The sequence below is a fragment of the Anabrus simplex genome, chromosome 1 (genome assembly GCF_040414725.1).
Source record: "Anabrus simplex isolate iqAnaSimp1 chromosome 1, ASM4041472v1, whole genome shotgun sequence".
NCBI classification, from domain to species: Eukaryota; Metazoa; Arthropoda; class Insecta; order Orthoptera; family Tettigoniidae; genus Anabrus; species Anabrus simplex.
The window spans coordinates 451853222-451876395 of NC_090265.1; positions in this window are offsets into that span (position 1 = coordinate 451853222).

A 23174-nucleotide genomic window follows, 5' to 3' on the forward strand; every position below is an offset into this window, starting at 1 on the left:
TTTCCCCCCCACTCATAACTCCACTTTTCCTGCTCGTTATGTAACAGCGTTGTTAACACCGGCACGACAAACTAACAATTTAATACTTTATATACACACCTATCATTGAGTAAAATTTTGTTTCCACTTTTCATTAACCCCTGCCACCAGTAGTGATCTGTGTAGTGTAGGCCGACTATGTTTTGAGCTAACAGAATCCACTGTGCGGATGATTGGATGACAAGCTCACAAACGATGTTTGTATCTGTTTGAACGGAAGAACAACAGACCAACCTTTCGCGTATAGAAGTGATAATGACGAAGTTTGTTCTCTGCTAATCAAACACGAACGACTGACGAGAATTCTGTTGGAATACTACGCAAAGAAACTTATTTCTATTTTTAACACGAAAAATGGACTGTTATTTTAAAATGGATGTTTTAAATTTATTTCAGGTTTAAAATTTGCTTTTGTTTTTCTTTTTTCAAGTTGCTTTACGTCGCACCGACACAGATAGGTCTTCGGCGACGATAGGACAGTAAAGGGCTAGGAGTGGGAATAAAGCATCCGAGACCTTAATTAAGGTACCGACCCAGCATTTGCTTGGTGTGAAAATGGAAAACCACGGAAAACCATCTTCAGGGGTGCCGACAGTGGGGTGCGAACCCACTATCTCCCGAATACTGGATACTGACCGCACTTAAGCGACTTCAGCTATCAAGCTTGGTGCTATGTTTTAAGAAACACTAATATGATCCACACGTCTAATAATAAATAACCGTAAATTGCTCAATAAAAGACACAAAACGGATGAATGGTTCCTCTATTTTCATATAAGAATAATTCTAAAGACAATTTTTGCCGTCATCAGGTAGGTAGGCAAGGGTTATTCTGCCCGAAGGCAGGTCCGAACCTCCGCAGAGGTGTTCCTGAGCCGGAGTTTACGTGCGGTAGGGTGGCCAGTTCCTTTCCGCTCCTCCATTCCCTTACCCCCCCCCCAACCACCAACAGCGCGCGGCAACCCATCCAACTCCTGACCACGCCCAATGTTGCTTACCTTCGGAGATCTCACGGGATCCGGTGTTTCAACACGGCTACGGCCGTTGCCGTCATCAGAAATACCTCTAAATCAGTTTCGGAAAATAGCATTGTAGGTATAACTCCATACAGTGTTCAGTGCATATTTGTATTTATAACACATCTTCATACAGCAATACAATTTACAAAACCCATTTCATTAGACGGAAATGTAGTAAAGTATGCCGACAACAAGGTCTTAATGGCCAACTATGCTGAAAGCCTTGGATCTTGGATCATGAAAATAGGTACAGTGAGTGTGATATAAAAATTAGCATTACCAAGATCAAAGTGATGTCAAACGAAAACTAAGCTAAGAGGGCTAAGTGTCAGGTTGGGAATACAAAACTGGAATGGGTAGATCACTTCAAGTATTCAGGATGTGTAAACTACCAGGATGGTGCCATGGTTGCTAGCGAAACACGGGAAGACATATAGTAGTTAATCCAATGCTGGAAAACTCGTCTCGATGAACATGGCTCGAAAATCTGAAGAAGATGGTGTACATAGAGTGTGGAGCACTGAATGAGAGGTCAGTTAATATTGATGGCGTTGAGCTCCCTAAAACCAATTATTTTAACTATTTGGGATCGGTCACCTGTTCGGATTGTACCACGCTTCCAGATGCACGAAACAGAGTCAACGCTCCTTGAATGAAATGGCGCCAGGTTACAGGAGTTCTTTTCGACCAGAAGATGCCACTAAACAAGAAATCGAAGATTTATACAACAATTTTGTATCCAGTGGCATTGTGTGAAACGGAGTGTTGGCCTGTCACAAAGAAACATGAACAACACCTACATGCCATGGAAATGAAGATGCTTCGGACTCAATTGGACGACATCAGAAATCAGGAAGTCATTTGGTGCGGCTTCAATACCCGAGGAAATGCGAGAGACTCGGCTGATGTGGTATGACCATGTACAGCCAGCAACGGCACTTCCGATGCAAATGCCTCACTAGAATTCAACCCTGGGGGCCGTCGACGAAGATGGCAGCCAATGAAACGACGGCTCGATACTCTGAAGAAGGACATGTTCTTGGTTGATGTAGCTCCAAACAACGTTAAGGATCGGGTGATGTGGAGAGCGAAGAGCGAAGCAGCGGATCCGCAATTAAGGGGGATAAACAGCTAAAGAGAAAAGGATTATCCCAGGATGATGGTATCAGCTCCCGGAAGAAACTATCTTTACATCCGTGGCTGTTGCGTTAATAGCTAATTCTGATCCCTAAAAAGATCTCTACACAATAAGAAATCCTTTAATCACTAGCCTGCAGTTATTTTCCGGTTTTGGTGAAAATTGTTGGTTCATATGGAAAACGGTGTGATGATTTCTAAAACACCAACCATTTTGCTATAACACGTACAAATTTTATGTTATTAGATATTTTATACATATCGATGTTCGAGATTTAATCTAAATTTTAAAAAAATAATTTATTTCATCATGGTTCGGGAAAACAATAGGCTTACGTTATCAACGCTAATATTAATGTGTAGAATTCAATGAAACAGAAATGCTTTAACGTGTACTACAAGATAAAAAAGTTATCCATTTTTTTTATATTATGCACATTTATGGAAATATGAAAAAAATTATCACATACAAAAAACATTCATAACAATTGGTGGAATGCATTATATTATTACTTACTATCTGAAAAAAAAAATACTACGGGGGTAAGACACCCGCAGCACCCCTAAGTGAAAATAAAGTACAACCCCAATGTTGCATTGGATTTATTGAATGGTTTGGAAACTGTATCTCGTATTATACACTGACTGACAGTGACAATGCAACACCAAGGAGGAGTGGTTCGAAAGGGATGAAAGTTGGGGAAAAAACAGAGACGGCACGGATGAATAATTGATGTTTATTTCAAACCGATATGCAGGTTACACAATGCGCACGGCATCGACTCAGTAGGATGTAGGACCACCGCGAGTGGCGATGCACGCAGAAACACGTCGAGGTACAGAGTCAATAAGAGTGCGGATGGTGTCCTGAGGGATGGTTCTCCATTCTCTGTCAACCATTTGCCACAGTTGGTCGTCCGTACGAGGCTGGGGCAGAGTTTGCAAACGGCGTCCAATGAGATCCCACACGTGTTCGATTGGTGAGAGATCCGGAGAGTACGCTGGCCACGGAAGCATCTGTACACCTCGTAGAGCCTGTTGGGAGATGCGAGCAGTGTGCGGGCGGGCATTATCCTGCTGAAACAGAGCATTGGGCAGCCCCTGAAGGTACGCGAGTGCCACCGGCCGCAGCACATGCTGCACGTAGCGGTGGGCATTTAACGTGCCTTGAATACGCACTAGAGGTGACGTGGAATCATACGCAATAGCGCCCCAAACCATGATGCCGCGTTGTCTAGCGGTAGGGCGCTCCACAGTTACTGCCGGATTTGACCTTTCTCCACGCCGACGCCACACTCGTCTGCGGTGACTATCACTGACAGAATAGAAGCGTGACTCATCGGAGAACACGACGTTCCGCCATTCCCTCATCCAAGTCGCTCTAGCCCGACACCATGCCAGGCGTGCACGTCTATGCTGTGGAGTCAATGGTAGTCTTCTGAGCGGACGCCGGGAGTGCAGGCCTCCTTCAACCAATCGACGGGAAATTGTTCTGGTCGATATTGGAACAGCCAGGGTGTCTTGCACATGCTGAAGAATGGCGCTTGACGTGGCGTGCGGGGCTGCCACCGCTTGGCGGCGGATGCGCCGATCCTCGCGTGCTGACGTCACTCGGGCTGCGCCTGGACCCCTCGCACGTGCCACATGTCCCTGCGCCAACCATCTTCGCCACAGGCGCTGCACCGTGGACACATCCCTATGGGTATCGGCTGCGATTTGACGAAGCGACCAACCTGCCCTTCTCAGCCCGATCACCATACCCCTCGTAAAGTCGTCTGTCTGCTGGAAATGCCTCCGTTGACGGCGGCCTGGCATTCTTAGCTATACACGTGTCCTGTGGCACACGACAACACGTTCTACAATGACTGTCGGCTGAGAAATCACGGTACGAAGTGGGCCATTCGCCAACGCCGTGTCCCATTTATCGTCGCTACGTGCGCAGCACAGCGGCGCATTTCACATCATGAGCATACCTCAGTGACGTCAGTCTACCCTGCAATTGGCATAAAGTTCTGACCACTCCTTCTTGGTGTTGCATTTGCTCTGTCAGTCAGTGTATACTAACAAATAGAAAAATTGAACCTAAACAGAGATAACAAAACACCCGTTTCACCCTCAGATCTTTATCTTTGGCCGGCCATGTGTTAAAAATTCTCGCAGGGTTGGGTGATATGACAACGCAAGACCACCACGGTGAAGGGAAGTAATAAATCTGTCAGCACTGATAGCACTGAAGAGGAGAGTGCCAAAACATGTTAGCTAATAAAAATACCTGAGGAAAAAACAATAAGTTGATAAACACAGCCTTAGTTCAATGTATCTTAGCATAGTACCACCATAGATTTCAGTTGGCTTTCTTTTCTCGTTGTCAGAGCGTAACATTCGCTGGTTTTTAAACATTCCTTTGTGTTGTGTATAGTGATATGCGTGCTAATATAATATGACTTTTACTATTGAAAGTAATATTCGCTGGTTTTTAAGTGTCCCGTAGTGTAGTGTATAGTAATATGTGTGCTAATATAATATGGCTACAGTCTCCGCACCACCAAGGAAGCAGTGTGTGAACAGCCCGAACAATTTCTGTTATGTACAACGTATGTGATTCATACTTGTTACGGAGGCAGAAACATAACATTACACCTTTTATTAAGAAATTTTACCTTGTATATTTCTGAATTAAGCTTGGAGATAACGACCAAAAGTGGGCGCTGCATACCATATGTAAAACATGTTTTGGAGGACTAAGACATTGGTCAGAAATCTATGCCGTTTTGGAATTCCCATGATTTGTCGTGAACCAAAAAAGTCATTGCGATTATTGGTCCTTCTGTTTGTACAATTTATCGGGGTAAAAAATAAAATGGCGTATGGCTTTTAGTGCCGGGAGGTGTCCGAGGACTTTGGCTCGCCAGGTGCAGGTCTTTTGATTTGACTCCCGTAGGCGACCTGTGCGTCGTGGTGAGGCTGAAATGATGATTAAGACGACACATACACCCAGTCCCCGTGCCAGGGGAATTAACCAATTATAATTAAAATTCCCGACCCTGCCGGGAATCGGACCCGGGCTCCCTGTGACTAAAGGCCAGCACGCTAACCATTTAGCCATGGAACCGGACATGTATCGGGGTACAACAAAGTTAATAAATCAAAAATAAAATATCCTGAAGGCTTAGAGTCAGCTATTAGGCCTGTGCCGCACAGTCCACATAGTCTCGCTCCAGTGCCACCAAAGAAACTAGAGGACATGGAGCCATCGAGTTCATCTGAGTCTACAGAACGTTTTGAAGTGGATGAGGATTTCTCCCTACTCACTTCAGGAGACAAACCGCAGCTTTTTATACAGACAGAGCTGAACGATTTCGTGCGGGACTTAGGTCTCAGCAAGGAAAAGAGTGAGATTGCAGGATCGAGGTTGAAAGAAAAGAAATTGCTGGCACTAGGAGTGGTCTTTAGTTGGTACAGGAACCGAGAGGAGGACTTCGACGTTTTTTGTAATGCTCATCGTCCGAAGTACGGTTCCGAAACCACAGAAGTATTCTATTTCAAGAAAGAACTTAATCATTGTGTGTCATGGCGATTGTATAGCATTATATCACTCTTGAGACTATCTGCAACTGCCTGAATGTCCGTTCTTTCTACTGTGTTCACTAATACAGTGTCCACAAATTATTGCACGATTATGTAGTATCAGCTGACGTGCCCATGCTTCGCTACGGAACTTAACATTGTATACAGAATTGTATATGAAGTACCGCTAGTCTACATGTTGTAAGATTTAATCAAATTGCATGGTTCTTTACCTTAACCGAGAGAAACACCCTGATATTACGGGATGATACACAACCTACGCTACTCGGAATGATATTATTTTTCAAATGGTGAGAGGCATTTCAAAATCGGTTCGGTAGTTTCTGAAATTACCCGTTCTATATGAACAAACTCACAGTCTCTCTTTGTATATTAGTATAAATAGATAGGCAGATAGATAGATAGATAGATAGATAGATAGATAGATGGATAGATAGATAGATAGATAGAGTGTAAAAGTTACAAAGAAAGTTCATATACACTTTTTTCTGGTAAATAGAATTTTAAGTACGCCTGCTCTAGGACTAACCGTTCAGGCAGCTTATTCACTTTTAAGGGTTCGAGGCGTACGTTTTCCTTTGACTTGCTCCATATTTTATTTCCATTCAGAGCTCTCTTAATATACAATATAAAAGTGATTAGCCTATATGTTAACAAAAGATTCTAGTGATATACTTGCCAAATTTGAGTATGGTCCGTCAGGAAAGGAAGACAAAGAGACCAAGTATAAAGCAAGCGCCAAAAACACACCGAAACATGTTTAAGTATTTTGCAGATTAACGCTAGCTACGACTTTAAAATGTTTAACCAGAATCTCTCCATGGCCTTTTCGAACCTGAAGCGCGTGACTAATTCGAAAACCAGGCCTCATTTTTTAAAACTCTTGAGCTGACGCGTTACCATGGTTACGGCCGATAATTTCTTCATCATATTTCTACAGCGGGGGAGTGTGATGTCAACATCTCGAAAACGGTTGGTTTTAGGGCCTTGGAACGTGATGCCAAGTTTTGTTCTTCGCTTAAAATGAGCTTTGTCTCATCCTTGTACGACAAATTCGATATTTCGCCTATATTAGCTTAAACTAATGTGCCAAAAGGGCCAAAATCACGGTTTTCAATTATGAGCAACTGAATTAGCCTTATGAAATTTTAAGAACACACTATTTGGTTTTAGCTCTCTACACAGCAAAATGACAACGCTCCAGGAAATAGGGCGAGAGTTACCCAAAAGAACATCCAGTAATTAGATGGAACAGAATTTTTACCTGAGTATAATTAGAATATCGTTAACGGGATAAAGTAGTGTTTTGATTGATTGATTGATTGATTGATTGATTGATTGATTGATTGATTGATTGATTGATTGATTGATTGATTGATTGATTGATTGATTGATTGATTGATTGATTGATTGATTGATTGATTGATTGATTGATTGATTGATTGATTGATTGATTGATTGATTGATTGATTGATTGATTGATTGATTGATTGATTGATTGATTGATTGATTGATTGATTGATTGATTGATTGATTGATTGATTGATTGATTGAGCAGATGTGCGCCCTCTGAGATTTACTCCTCCCGGTACATAGTACAAGCTTCCCGAGGAATAGCTACATTTTCATAATCTTGAAGATACTGAAGCTTATTTAGCATCCTTCACCTCTAAATCCAAGGTCCTGGACCAACTAAACATTGTGATGAAAGTAGAGAGTTGAGTAGAAGATATAAAAACTGATGGCCTGAATGTTTATGATTAGCATATTAATAATAATAGTAACAATATTAATAATATTGTATCCCGTGTGGGGATTTACCAGTTACCTGCATCGGGCGCGTCCCATTTAATTGGGGAAGCTCACTGGCTCTGCCGCCAGCAGAGTCAGAGGGTAGTAGGGAAATAAAATACCACCGTGAAAAAGAAAACTGGTCCCTTGCCAGGGTTACTGCGAGACTGGTAAATGACCAGAAGCTAGATAAACATCTTGAGGCAACCTCTAGGGTTAACAACCCTAATTGTAAAAGGATGGATACCCGTCCAAAACAAAGTCAAGTCAAGAAGCATGATGGCACAACTTTTCAAGAAACATACCCCAGGGGGTAAGTCTTCGGATAAATCCCTCGTCGTGAACACCACGGCGCACGAGTCTCGTTCGGATTCTGGGGGAGACTCGACATCATGCAAGAGACGAGTCGGAGCGTCTCGGTGTACCCCGAAGAGTCAAAAACTCAGGCCAAAATCCAAAACCTTTCTAGCAACTTTCAATATAAATTCACATACACAAACTGGCAAAGCTGAAAACCCTCACCAAAGCTCTTCACGAAAATCAGTTATCCATAATGGCCCTACAAGAAACAAGGTACCCGGATGAAGAGATTTTTGAATCTGAAGGCTACCGATTTTTCAAGAGCAAAGCGCAAAAAGGAAACCTCAATGGAGCTGTGATGCTTGGAACCGCGTTTGCTGTTAGAACCAAGATCCTTAAATCGGTTGCAAATTTCGAACCAGTGAATGACAGATTGTCTATACTAACAATTAAATGCGCAAACAAAACCTACACCCTACTTAATGCACATGCTCCGACAAACGATAAGAACTAGTCTGATCCAGACGAAGTTGATAATTTCTGGGACCTACTGGATGAAAAATTAAACAAAATTCCCAAACACCATGTCAAGCTTCTTTTGGGTGACTTCAATGCCTAACTAGGCCGTGAACAGAAGTACAAGAAAGTTATAGGAAATTACCCTGCTCATAAAAGAACCAATCCCAACGGCAAAAGACTGGTGTCCATTTGCGAAAATCACAACCTGCAGGTCATGTCAACCCACTTTCGCCATCTACCCAGAAAGCAAATGACTTGGCGTTCTTCCGTCCAAACTCTCGGAGAGTTCCAAATAGATCATGTGGCAATCTCCAGGTGAAACAGCCCTGAGATTATGAATGTCAAAGTAAAGAAAGGTATAAATGTGGCCTCAGATCACTATATGTCTCTGATCAAATTCAAACCAATTCCTGCAAACACAAGGAAGACAACCAAACAGATCAAACGCTTCGACAACGATACACTTCGGCAAAGGGTCGAGGAGTTCCAGGAGAAGGCTAGACCAAATGACTGTGACTTAAACAACACCAAAAGTCTCCTTGTTGAGGCCGCCAAAGACGTTGCAGAAATCAAGAGAAGCAAAAAGCATGCCTGGTGGAATGGTACCTGCGAATCAGTCCTCAACGAAAGACTCAATGCGTGGAAACAGTACCACTCTACGAAATCAGAAACATTGGGAATCCTACAAAACCCAACGTCCTCAAGTAGCTAGGGTGTTCAGAACTGAGAAACGTAAATACAAAAAATCTCTCATTGATAAGATAGAACAAAACTTTAGGAAGAGCTTTCAAACGCAAGCTCACTGACTATAAACCACCTCTATGCTTTGAGCGAAAGGACGGCACACTGGCGACGTCAGATGAAGAAAACTGTAGCATTCTGGCAGACAACTTCAAGAATTTACTCAATTTCTCTAAACCGCAAAGCCCCATTGAGACCAAGGCACCCTTACTCAGGTACCCATATTCCAGACCACCCGACAAAGATGAAATCAAGCGCCACATTGCCCGTCTCAAAATAACAAATAACTCGAGATGGGTGTTCTCCTCCCGAATATTGTTAATATTCTGAGCTTATGAGTTCCACTACCGTAAGGTTTTCTGAGCTTAGACCTCCTATGTTGTCAATTTTCGAGCTTCTAAGACCCTACCCGTAGGTTGGAAAATAGCTTTGATCCATCCATTACACAAGAAAGGCAGCATGAAGAACATCAACAACTACAGAGGAATATCTTTGCTACCCGCGACTTACAAAATTCGATCACTTGCCATCCTGGAGCGTTTGGAAGCACAAGTCGAACATCAAATAGGTGAATACCAAGGAGGGTTCAGAAAAAGTCGCTCAACAGCAGAACAGGTCCAAAAACTCAAAACGATCATCAGATATTGTACACTAAGGTCCAAGCAGTATGTGTCTGTCTTTGTGGACTTTAAGAAAGCGTACGACTCCAGTGACCGGGAAGTCCTGCTAAACATCTTAAATGAATTTGGAGTTGATTTGAAACTGTTGGCATTAATTAGAGCCACCCTGACCGATACAAAATCCAAGGTGAAGTTCCACGGATGTCTCTCGCATTCCTTTGACATCAAAACAGGAGTCCGACAAGGTGATGGGCTATCCCCGATACTCTTCAACTGCATTCTTGAAAAGATCATCAGAACCTGGCGGGCGAGATTATAGGAAACCAACTATAGTCCACTAAGAATAGGAACCAAATCCAAAGGAATCAAAACAGACTGCTTATTATTTGCCGATGATATTGCCGTTCTCTCAAACGACGTAGAAACCGCTAGAGCTCAAGTTGAAATGTTAAAGGAAATTGCCGAACGAACTGGTCTGTAGATATCGTTTGAAAAAACAGAAGTAATGACTAACATCAAAGAGGCCCCACCAAAACTCCATATAAAATACGGGGACATCACCCGAGTAGACAAATTCAAATACCTGGGTGAGATCATCATGAAAAATGGACTGGACAAAGAAGCACTGCAGGAGCGAGTACGCAAACTGGAAATAGCCTACCAAACATCCCGCGCAATCTACAACAAAAAATGCCTTCAAGATACGTCACTATGAAACAGTTCTGAAGCCAGTAGTTCTATATGCAGCCGAAACCCTGTCTCTAAATGCCAACAAAGGGCTCCTTGAAGAACTGGAGAAAAAAGAGCGCAAAATTGTGAGAGGGATCTTGGGATCAAAGTACAGAAATGGAATCCATCAAAAGAGATCCAACGAAGAAGTCTACAGCAAAGTAGAGAAAATTACTGACACAATCCGAGAAAGGCGGACACGATTTTACGGTCATCTGAAAAGAATGGACAGAAGAAAGTTAACTAAAGAGATCTTTCACTTTTTTTATTCAAATCCCAAAACCACAATTCCCTAGTTTAGAAATACCAGAGAAGACCTGCAAATGCTACATATCTCAGCAGAAAATGCCCTTAACAGAGATCGCTTCCGCAAGAAAATATTGACGAACGGGCTAAACCGAGACGAGCAACCGAAGAGAAGACATGGTGCCCCTTGGACAGAGGAGCGTAAGCAGACCCACTCACAAAGAATGAGGGAAATTTGGGCTCTAAAGAAGGCCAAGTTCAGTGTCAAATGCAACAAGACTTAACGTGGTCCTTGATGGCCCCAGAGAATTATATATATCTATAATACAGTCGAACCACGATATCTCGAACCTCAATTACTCGAATTCTCAGTATCTCGAAGTAACTTCAATTTCCCGGCCGTTAATCCTATTCTTCGCGTGTATTTATTTCTCTATTACTCGAAATTCGGTTACACGAATCGCACGATTTCTCGAAGCAAACATTTCCTCCTTTGAACCAAAAAATACTCTGTGACTCGAATTTTGTGCAACATTAACATCAATATTAACATTAACATTTGTGATTTGTGAGGAACAGTTAACAAGTAATGCTGGGAGATTAATATGGCGGGAACCGATTAAACTAACTTCTAATGATCGGAAAATCGGCGAAGCCTCGCTGTTTCTCGGATGTGAATTAATTACCGGTCACGTACCGTACGAAAGTCGAGGATGACACGCTCCATTTATTGACGAGAAGTTTCAACGTGAAGGGAGGAAAGGTTAACAGTAACAAATAGAGGAGACTAACAGATTTTTTCCAAAGGTATTAACCGAGATATTTTTCTTATTTCACTACTGTATCAATCAATCAATCAATCAATACTGATCTGCATTTAGGGCAGTCGCCCAGGTGGCAGATTCCCTATCTGTTGCTTTCCTAGCCTTTTCCGAAATGATTTCAAAGAAATTGGAAATTTATTGAACATCTCCCTTGGTAAGCTATTCCAATCCCTAACTCCCCTTCCTATAAATGAATATTTGCCCCAGTTTGTCCTCTTGAATTCCAACTTTATCTTCATATTGTGATCTTTCCTACTTTTATAGACGCCATTCAAACCTATTCGTCTACTAATGTCATTCCACGCCATCTCTCCACTGATAGCCCGGAACATACCACTTAGTCGAGCAGCTCTTCTTCTTTCTCTCAATTCTTCCCAACCCAAACATTGCAACATCTTTGTAACGCTACTCTTTTGTCGGAAATCACCCAGAACAAATCGAGCTGCTTTTCTTTGGATATACTGTATCGTGTCTTCTAAAATGGTTATTATAATAAGAGTTATAATTAAAGTGGTGCCGTAAAATAGAGTTTGTTCGTATAGAACCTCGTTTATCCGGCCTTCATTAATCCGGATCTCCGGTTTATCCGGATCGAAAATAATATATTTTTACTTGCACAGTATTTCTTTTGCGGGGTCGATTCTTCTTGACTGTCTTTTCCGCCAAGGATAGTTAAGGACAGGATTGAAGAAAGTCGGTGGCGGTCTATCGAAAGTACCGTCCCGGCATTCGCCTGGAATTGAGAATGAGAAACCGTGGACTCTTCTGAGTTCCTTGACACTTTTGCACGCATTCCCGGATGCTCGGACGTAGATGTGAACGACGGAAATGACTGGTTGATAAATGACTGTAATTCAGGCTACGGCATAATGAGAGATGAATAAATTATTGCCTCTTGTTCCTCGGCAGATAATAACGAGAGTGACGGTGAATTTAGAAAATGAAACTGGCGCTCCATCAGAAGAAACAATGACTCGTGGTGATGCAACAATGCAGCTGGATAAACTGATGCCCTACTTAGAATCCTTGACTGAAACCACATGAGCAGAACTGTTGTTAGTAAAACGTCTTCGTGATCGTGCTGCGCGCAAACAAATGTAAAACAGAAAGCAGCTCACATTATTTTACCGAGCTCGATAGCTGCAGTCGCTTAAGTGCGGCCAGTATCCAGTAATCGGGAGATAGTGGGTTCGAGCCCCACTGTCGGCAGCCCTGAAGATGGTTTTCCGTGGTTTCCCATTTTCACACCAGGCAAATGCCGGGGCTATACCTTAATTAAGGCCACGGCCGCTTCCTTCCACTTCCTAGCCCTTTCCTATCCCATCGTCGCCAAAAGACCTATCTGTGTCGGTGCGACGTAAACCAAATAGAAAAAAAACACATTATTTTAGTGCATAAAACAGAGTCGTAAATGTAAGAAAAGTGTTCTTATAAATTTTGTACAATTGAAAAAAAGGTATTACTGTACAACTTATGTTAATATATTATATAACGTGTACTGTATTGGTCTTTTGTTTTTCCGGATTATCCGAACTTTCGATCAACCGGATCAGTTCCGGTCCCACTTAAACCGGATTTTTTTTTTTTTTTTTTGCTATTTTTGCTTTACGTCGCAGTGACACAGATAGGTCTTATGGCGACGATGGGAGAGGAAAGGCCTAGGAAGTGGAAGGAAGCGACCGTGGCCTTCATTAAGGTACAGCCCCGGCATTTGCCTGGTATGAAAATGGGAAACCACGGAATAAACCGGATAAACGAGGTTCTTGTGTACTGTTGAAAATAATGCATTCAGTATAAGCCCGTGTGTATATATATATATGATTCAATATATAATATAATTTCGTGTGGCTATTTCTAGCCGAGTGCAGCCCTTGTAAGCCCTTGTAAGGCAGACCCTCCGATGAGGGTGGGCGGCATCTGCCATTTGTAGGTAACTGCGAGTTATTGTGGTGGAGGATAGTGTTATGTGTGGTGTGTGAGTTGCAGGGATGTTGGGGACAGCACGAACACCCAGCCCCCGGGCCATTGGAATTAACCAATTAAGGTTAAAATCCCCGACCCGGCCGGGAATCGAACCCGGGACCCTCTAAACCGAAGGCCAGTACGCTGACCATTCAGCCAACGAGTCGGACTATGATTCAATTATGTGCTATACATGTTCAAAAATGGTGTTCTCTACATATCGAAATGCCGATAACTCGAAATAAAATTTAGCTCCCGAGGTGATCTGAGATATTGACGTTCCACTGTAATAATAGCAAAAATGTCGGGCTGAGTGGCTCAGACGGTTGAGACGCTGGTCTTCTGACTCCAAATTGGCAGGTTCGATTTTGGCTCCATCCGGTGGTATTTGAAGGTGCTCAATTACGTCAGCCTCGTGTCAGTACATTAACTGGCACGTAAAAGAACTCCTGCGGGACTACATTCCGGCATCTCGGCGTCTCTCACAACCATAAAAGTAGTTAGTGGAACGTAAAGCCAATAACATTACTATTATTATTATTATTATTATTATTATTATTATTATTATTATTATTATTAGTATCATCGTCATCATCATCTGTTTACCCTCCAGGTTCGGTTTTTCCCTCGGACTTAGCGAGGGATCCCACCTCTACAGCTTCAAGGGCAGTGTCCTGGAGCTTCAGACTAGTGGTCGGGGGATACAACTGGGGAGTATGACCAGTACCTCGCCCAGGCGGCCTCACCTGCTATGCTGAACAGGGGCCTTGTGGAGGGATGGGAAGATTGGAAGGGATAGGCAAGGAAGAGGGAAGGAAGCGGCCGTGGCCTTAAGTTAGGTACCATCCCGGCATTCGCCTGGAGCAGAAGTGGAAAACCACGGAAAACCACTTCCAGGATGGCTGAGGTGGGAATCGAACCCACCCCTACTCAGTTGACCTCCCGAGGCTGAGTGGACCCCGTTCCAGCCCTCGTACCACTTTTCAAATTTCGTGGCAGAGCCGGGAATCGAACCCGGGCCTCCGGGGGTGGCAGCTAATCACGCTAACCACTACACCACAGAGGCGGACATTATTATTATTATTATTATTATTATTATTATTATTATTATTAATCCTAAAATATGCATTGAATATGTTTTGTCACAGTGCGATAAGAATAGATTGTGGGTAAAATTAATAGACTGAGTCGTTTTAGAAAAAGCTTCAGTTGCGCAACCTCCGTGTTTAACCCCTGCGATGGAGAAGCGAGACTCGAACCCACACAGCAATCATCGAACATGCGTACAGCCCACTTGGGATTGCTACTTGACACTTTTAATTATCGCTGGTGCCAAAGCCACAGGCTCACCCAACAGCCAATAAAATGTAGAACTGTATCGAAAAACTCTTAAACAAAAAAAGGCCCTCGTGTTAAACCATGCAATTGGAAAGTTCAACAAGCAATTGACAGGAAATTAAGCTGCTACTGTATCCAACATTGAAACTTTACAACAGTCAACGTGCCACGCTCACACATAACGAGGGATTAAACATATGTGTTAAAACAGTCACCAGAACACAATCACGTGCAGAAAGAATGTTTGATGAGCTGCAGTGAGGTGTAGTTATGATGATTGACATGTTGATAGCAAGATAGAAACCCCATGGCGCAACAGCCCGAAGGGCCATGGCCTTCCAAGCGACCGCTGCTCAGCCAAAGGCCTGCAGATTACGAGGTGTCGTGTGGTCAGCACGACGGATCCTCTCGGCCGTTTTTCTTGGCTTTCTAGACCGGAGCCGCCATCTCACCGTCAGATAGCTCCTCAGTTGTAGGCTGAGTGGACCTCGAACCAGCCCTCAGATGTAGGTAAAAATCCTTGCCCTGGCCGGGAATGGAACCCTGGACCTCCGGGTAAGAGGCAGGCACGCTACCCATACACCGCGGGGATAGCAAGATAGAAACAAAGAGTTATTTGACTACGTTGCACGGGTCGTATAACTATAAGCTTGGATTCGGAGTATGGTGGTTTCAAAACCCACCGCTGGCAGCCTTGAATAAGGCTCTCCTTGGTTTCCTATCTTTACATCACGAAAATACCCGGGATGGACGAACGTTGCTCTGCATCTTCAGAAGAAAATATCGACTGTGCGCGAGGAAGTTCTCCCGAAACGTAAAGAATTTCACCTTATTTTCTTGACATGGCATAAGCCCAAAAGCATGTCTGTAAGTACGGGCCGTGAAAGCATCAATGGTAATGTTGTGGAGCATTTTTCCTATTTTGTGTTTTCCCATATCAGAGTAACCATATTCTGGATGTCGAACCACTGTCGGAGGTTCCGTGGCCAGAATAATCTACTCCTCCCACTTGCTCATTTCCCTTCCATCTTTCCTGTTATGATTGGTTGTATTAGACTGCAATTGTTATTTTGGAAGATTCTCCTGCGTTTCGCGAAGGATAAACCTTCACATGGTTTCCCGGCTCGATGGAGTACCTCCTCGTTCGTGACATGACCCATGGGATCTTGAACATTCCACGGTACATCTCCAATTCAAAAGCCTGTATTCGGTTTGTTGACGAAGCTTTTAGTGTCCATACGTCGGCTCCCTAAAGAAACACTGGTAATACAAAACACTTCACGACACGTCAAAGAGTTTCACGGTTGCGCACAAGATATTTTTAATTTCAGGAACACACTTCTTGCAATACCGACTCTGATTCTAATTTCTATAACTTACCATTTTTGTATCAACAAGCATCCTAGGTACTTGAAACGTGGACCTCGTTCAATGTTCATTCCACCTACGGTGTTAACAGCGTTGGAGATGCGTTAGTGTGACGTAAAAGGGCTAAGTGAAGCAGAGTTACACATGGCATAGATAATTGGAGAGTGATCACCTGGAGTTCGAAATATCGAGGATCAAGGTAAAAGATCTGCTTGGACGACACAGGAGAAACTACTGCAGAACAATTGCAAGAACTTTTGGAGGTCTTTCCTTGTCATATTAACTAATCGTGGTACCTATAAAGTTGTCGTTAAATTAGTACCGAGTAATCGAGCTGAATGACGTAACTGATTAACAGCTGGACTTTAAGTGCCCACGAATATACGCGTAGGTTTATTAAGCGACACATAAACTAATATTTACGATACAATACGATACGCACTCATCATCAATACTTCGTTTCCACCTGCCTCTGTCCCAAACCATACGCTGTGTGAACAGCTTCTCGCTCAGATCTTCACAGACGCAGATCACCTTTTTCCTCCTCATCCTCTCTCTCTCTCTCTCTCTACTACCTTCTATCTACATCAGGGCCTCTCAACCACCCAAAACCTCACGTGTGCAAATCGAGGCGCAAGAGCTCCGTGCACTGTGCATCGGTGCCGCTCGGCTTGGTTCGGACCAACGCTTCGTCTCTGGGCTACTCGGCTCAGCTCGGCTCAGCTCGGCTCTGCTCGGCGCAACTGAGCTCGGATTTGGAGCGCTACGAAGCAAGTGTGGAAGAGGGAGACAGGGGGAGCGAGCGAGACAGGCGTGAAGAAAGAAAGAGTAAGCGCTATTGCTCCAAATAGAGGAGTGGGGGGTCTGCACTCTGGTCAACCAAGCGAAGTCGTCTTTTGCACCGTGCACAGTGCATGCACCAAGCGCATGCACCCTGAGAGGCCCTGATCTACATACACAGTAGGTTTCTTTCCACACACAGTAAGTTTCATTCCTGCTCACATTGCGATCATACTAAAGCAGACATATCTCTTGCACATTTAAAAAAATTATTTCCATCACTTAAATCTACTCCTTATACAATAGTTCTTGATGTAGCCCATCCTCAACATCCCAATATAGCATTTTCATTTTAGCTGCGTCCAGTCTCTGGCAATGTCTTTCCTCCGTGTAACATCGCAGGTCTCAACGAACTCACACATGCCTTTTCCTTTACTGTTACATTAGTAGTCTGACATATACTCGTAGAATAGGCCCTGCCAGAGAACCTTTCCCAGTATGACCAGTCATCCTGAACTTCGCTGATTATTTCTAAGTATAAACTGTCATCATACATACAGTTGATCCTAGGTACTTCAAACTATTCACAGTTTTATCGGTTTATGAACATATACGTGAACTATCATTTGTGCCCGTTCTTTACGGGAATTTGCAATGCATTACATGTTTCCTTCATGAATGTCTGCGAAGTAACATGGCTCTATTCACACGTTCAATATGACATGTTCGAAGTAGGAACGTGTGTGAGTGTACGCAAGGCCAAGGAGAGATTCTGTTTAAACATTTTATCTGCCGAGATACTTATTGTTTCTGGAACCACATTTTCATATTCTTAACATTATAATTATTGTGAATAGCACCAAAGTGTTGCTTTTGCTGTCTACAAGGCCGAGATATAGAAGGAATTCGTTATACATATTAATATATTAATAGGAGTTTTATTCTGTGTTGTCGAAGATCATTACCTCAGTCTGCTTTGATTTTCTTCTCCCTATTGCATCATTCCTACTTTGATAATTTCAATACGACTTTGTGACATATTATTTTGAAGTCTATACAATATAATTTGAAAAGGTATGTGCTATGTTATAAAGTGAGGTTCTTCAGAAATTTTGGAGCCTTTTTAATCGTTAGACCGAGCGAAGCCGTGCTAGCTATTTCATACTATTTCATATTTATGTCATACTTTCTTCCATTCTCATTTATATGCGGCCCTCATATTTTCTTTTTTCTTCTTCACTGTCGCAATCGTTGCCTCACCTTGTATGACTTCGAATTTCTCCGATAGGATCTCAAGAGCCTGATTTCTGACATGCTTGTTGCTATACTGCTTACTCGACGTATCCCACAAAAAGTGAATTCTTTATACAGCTCCAAAATCTCCGCAATGACTTCCTGCTCAGTAGTCACGGCTGTCAGAGACCTGCTCGCCTGTAAGGTTGCTGCCCAAGTGGTGAGACTTTTTTTTTTTTTTTTTTTTTTGTTACGGGGGGCTCCCGTAGCCCGCTCCCCCCCGTGACCATCGACTCAATCTACATGGCCTCCGACATGCTATTAATTTCTAAGTAGAAAAGAGATAGCTGGGTAGAGTGGGAAGTGATACAAGGAGTATCTGCCTGTTTCCATGTCAGACACGTTACCAGGCGAGATTGTGTTAGGTATATGGTATTGGTATATGGTATTGAAGGGTCAGGGAAAAACCACATAGGCAGAAAGAAGAAAGAGCCTACATGTAAAACCTGACATCTTTTGATAGCACATGCAAGGATGTGGGCTGGATAAAGACCAGAGGTTGTGTTAGTTAGGAATATGTGTCATGCAATCATAACCATTTACCTAGCTTTTGTCAATTATTATGGGGGATCAGTCCTGCTTGTCACTGCCTGGTGCGGCTCGGGTCCGCTGGCGTCTGGGCTTTGGGCCATAGGTTAGTCCCTTGGTCCAGCAGCCAGCAGTCCCTGGTGCCAAGTCTCCTTTTAAGGAGAAGGGGAGTAGTGCCAAGCCTTACTTGTTGTAAGGGGCATCTTCTTTCCCGCCTGATGACGTCCCTTCTTTGCGGTGTTGGTGTCACACACTTGTCTCTGTAAATATATACACATATATACACACATCCTTTCTTCTGTAGAGTGCGGGCCGCTTTTCCGCTCTCGTGTCCTGTAGAACAAGTACAATTACAATTAATAGATTAATAGTTCTGACAACGCTCCAGAAGATCTGATGTGGTAAGGTAGTCAGGCGGTCAGATGCCGCGGTCACCTGAGACCTGACTTCACCCGACAAGAGTTTCGTCGGACGACATAACTACACTCAATCTGATTTAGTGCCTCTTCTTACCAAATGCAGCCGACTTCCTTACCAAATCAGGCCGTTTGTTGGGCCTTTAAAACAATAATCACCAGTATCGTCACCTCGTATTACACAGAAGAACATTTGCTTCATTTGAAATTTTCTTTCAAATATGAATCTGCTCATCATGTGCATAGGTTGGTCATTACACATGTTTGTAACTCTGTATCATGTTCAAGGAAGCCCATGCAGGCGCGTATGATTAATGATGACAATGAAATATGATGTTCATTTGCCAATTCCTTAATTACGATAACTAACGTGTCAGATGATGGAGTTTTACTGTATGTACTATACGCGAACCTTTTCTTGAGCCCAATTTTTACGGGGTGAGGAGAAGGAGGGAGCGCTGCCGGTTCCGGTTATACTGCCAACTGAATGGAAATGAAATCTGAATTGAATCGATAATATGATCGATCGATATGAAGTTTCTAAACACTTATCATCTTACGTTAACAACTGTGTCACGCATACATTATTTAACATTATATAACATCTCTCGATGCGAATCGTGTTACTAGCATGAATTATATAGTTTGGCTTTGCTGTGTAAACAACAACAGTACTAGTTCGTAAAGTGTACGCCAGATGTCGCACAGCGATGAATAAGCGATTCATAGTTTGTGTTTCAAAGGTTGCCAATATGGATGTCGAAGATAACCGAGGTCTATCGATTCAGCACTAGGGAGCTCAGGGTACAAGAAAAGGTTCGCGTTTTGCGACCATCTCACTCTTTCGAACTAACGTCTGGTTATTATTAAATGTGATTGTTTGAAAGATCTGTCTAACACTCTCTTACTGCAGAAACTTGTAGAACATTTCGAAAATACCTTAATTAATACTGTCAAATGAAGATGTTTAAGCAGAAACATGTTCTTGATATGTCAAAGTTAATGAAAAGAAGGATGACTTTTTCATCTTCCGCTTTAGGACACTAATTTTAATTTGATCGTATAATTTGATACTTGATATCTGTTTTTGTGTGCTAGTCTGCAAGTCAACGTCGTTTTCTATATCAGGACATGCATGTAAATGATGGTGAGTATATCAGGGTAGAGAGGTATATCCTGAAACCAGTTGACACCCCAAGGAATTTGGAAAGTTTTGCCTCCTACGATATAGCTTGAAAAATATTGATTCAGTATATAAATAATTAGTTGCACTTTTGTTAGTTCGCAAATGAACCACACAGTGAGTGCCAATAACATATTATAACTACATCTGAATATTGGAAAGCTCTTTAGGAGTGGTGTTTAAATATTTGTTCGGTTGAATATATCCAAAACATTGTCTCTAACAGAATGTGATTTGTATTACCTATAAAACAATATGCAATTATCGTTAAATGTTCATCTTGGATTATTCAATAGCGAGAAACTGTTCATTGTCTGCTTGTTCAGTTATCGAGAACTCACAAATCTAGAGTCATAGCCCTTTTCCGAACTCCCACTGTAGCAGCATCCTCAATTATGTGCTCTATCGCTCATTTTGAAGGATTCTCAGTATCAAAATAAGATTTGTGAATTTTAACATGCTTCTGATTTTAAACGTTATTTAAGAAATACCGGGTGAGTCAGCCGCGCTTGACGTTTCTGCTTTTAGGCATCCTAACGAACGTCAATGGGGTGATGGTCAATTTTTCTTTGCCGTATACCAAGCTACAGTCGCCTTTAAAGCACTTACTGCGTCCTCACTGACGACTTTTGCAGAAACATGTATGCGACAGGTACTTACACAGTACATTAAACTGTCATACCGTTATGTAAAATGGACGTGCTAGCAGACACCCAGGAACAAACATCAACATCCTAGACTCCTATTGGATCACGGTTATCAGTTTATGTTACAATTATACATCACGACTAAATCTCACATTCGCCATTTACATACAGGAATCTATATTTCTTAATGCTATCCATATCATAGCAACATGTATTAACATTTGAATATTCACACATGGCCGCCTCTGTGGTGTAGTGGTTAGCGTTATTAGCTGCAACCCCCGGAGGTCCGGGTTCGATTCCCGGCTCTGCCACGAAATTTGAAAAGTGGTACGAGGGCTGGAACGGGGTCCACTCAGCCTCGGGAGGTCAACTGAGTAGAGGTGGGTTCGATTCCCACCTCAGCCATCCTCGAAGTGGTTTTCCGTGGTTTCCCACTTCACCTCCAGGCGAATACCGGGATGGTACCTAACTTAAGGCCACGGCCGCTTCCTTCCCTCATCCTTGCCAATCCCTTCCAATCTTCCCATCCCCCTACAAGGCCCCTGTTCACCATAGCAGGTGAGGCCGCCTGGGCGAGGTACTGGTCATACTCCCCAGTTGTAGCCCCCGACCGAGAGTCTGAAGCTCCAGGACACTGCCCTTGAGGCGGTAGAGGTGGGATCCCTCGCTGAGTCCGAGGGAAAAACCGAACCTGGAGGGTAAACAGATGATGATGATGATGATGATGATGATGATATTCACACATGCATTGGTCAAAAACTGAACTTCTGCAATCTGTGTGAATAACGCCAGCAAGCCTTGATTATCCGGAGGATTTATTTCAATGACACAACAAAATAGATTTTTACCTGGTGCGTGTATCTGATAGTTTTGTAAAGTGATTCAACTCGGAGCAAAATTCAAGGTTAATAGATTAGCACCAAGTAGATCGTGATATATGACAATTGACCTCTGCCACCGATATCTGACGTCACCTTTCACACAGCAGTGTCACAGAGCCCATGTTCGCTAGTCCATCCGTTTGATGAAGTTTTTCATTTTACCGACGTATCCTGTATAAAGAACGACGGTGAAGCAGACGGGGCCATTAGACTTTAAGATGAGGTGAACTCTCGCTCGCTCGCAATATGGGGACTTATTGCGGACACGCTCAAGGGGAACACTTGTTACGAGAATTATAAATTATGGAAATACAAAGGTACTGTTGAAAATATCAACAATTAAACGATTATTTGTTGTAATATATCTCTGGCGGTTTTCAGCCATTAAAAGGCAAAGTTTACAAATATTATGAAATTTGAATATTCAGGTTCATTACAAATTATAAAGTCATTCAAGCACATTAAGTACAAGGAATATCAAACCTAGCACAGTAAAATTATGCCGCGGCCCCAGTTATATCTTCTTTAGCGTCGGGCTGAGTAGCTCAGACGGTAGAGTGCTGGCTATCTGACCCCAACTTGGCCGGTTCGATCCTGGCTCAGTCCTGTGGTATTTGAAGTTGCTCAAATATGTCAGCCTCGTGTTGGTAGAATTACTGGCACGTAAAAGAACTCCTGCAGATCAAAATTTCGGCACTTCGGTGTCCTCTAAAACCATACGAATATGGGACGTAAAATAAATAACATTAATTTCTTCTTGAGCAATATGCAACACTTGCTACCATGAACTCTTTAAGGGTTCATTATGATTCTGAATTTATTATTAGTATTATTATTATTTCGTGCGGATATTACCGGATTGGTGCAGTTCTTGTAAGGCAGATCTCCCGACTAGGGTACGTAGCATCTGTCCCGTAAAATGTGGTGTATGAATATCAGGAATGCTGGGGATATCGTTAACACCCAGTCCCCGAGCCAAGAAGATTAACCGTTTAACCGACCAAGTGGCTGCGTGGTTTGGATTCGAACCTCACTATCGGCAGCCCTGAATATGGTTTTCCGTGGTTTCTCATTTTCACACCAGGCAAATGCTGGGGCTGTACTTTCATTAAGGACACGGTCGCTTCCTTCCCACTCGTAGCCCTGTTCTATCCTATCCTCGCCATAAGACCTATCTGCTTCGGAGCGACCTAAAGCAAGTCGTAAAGACAAAAAAGCTGTT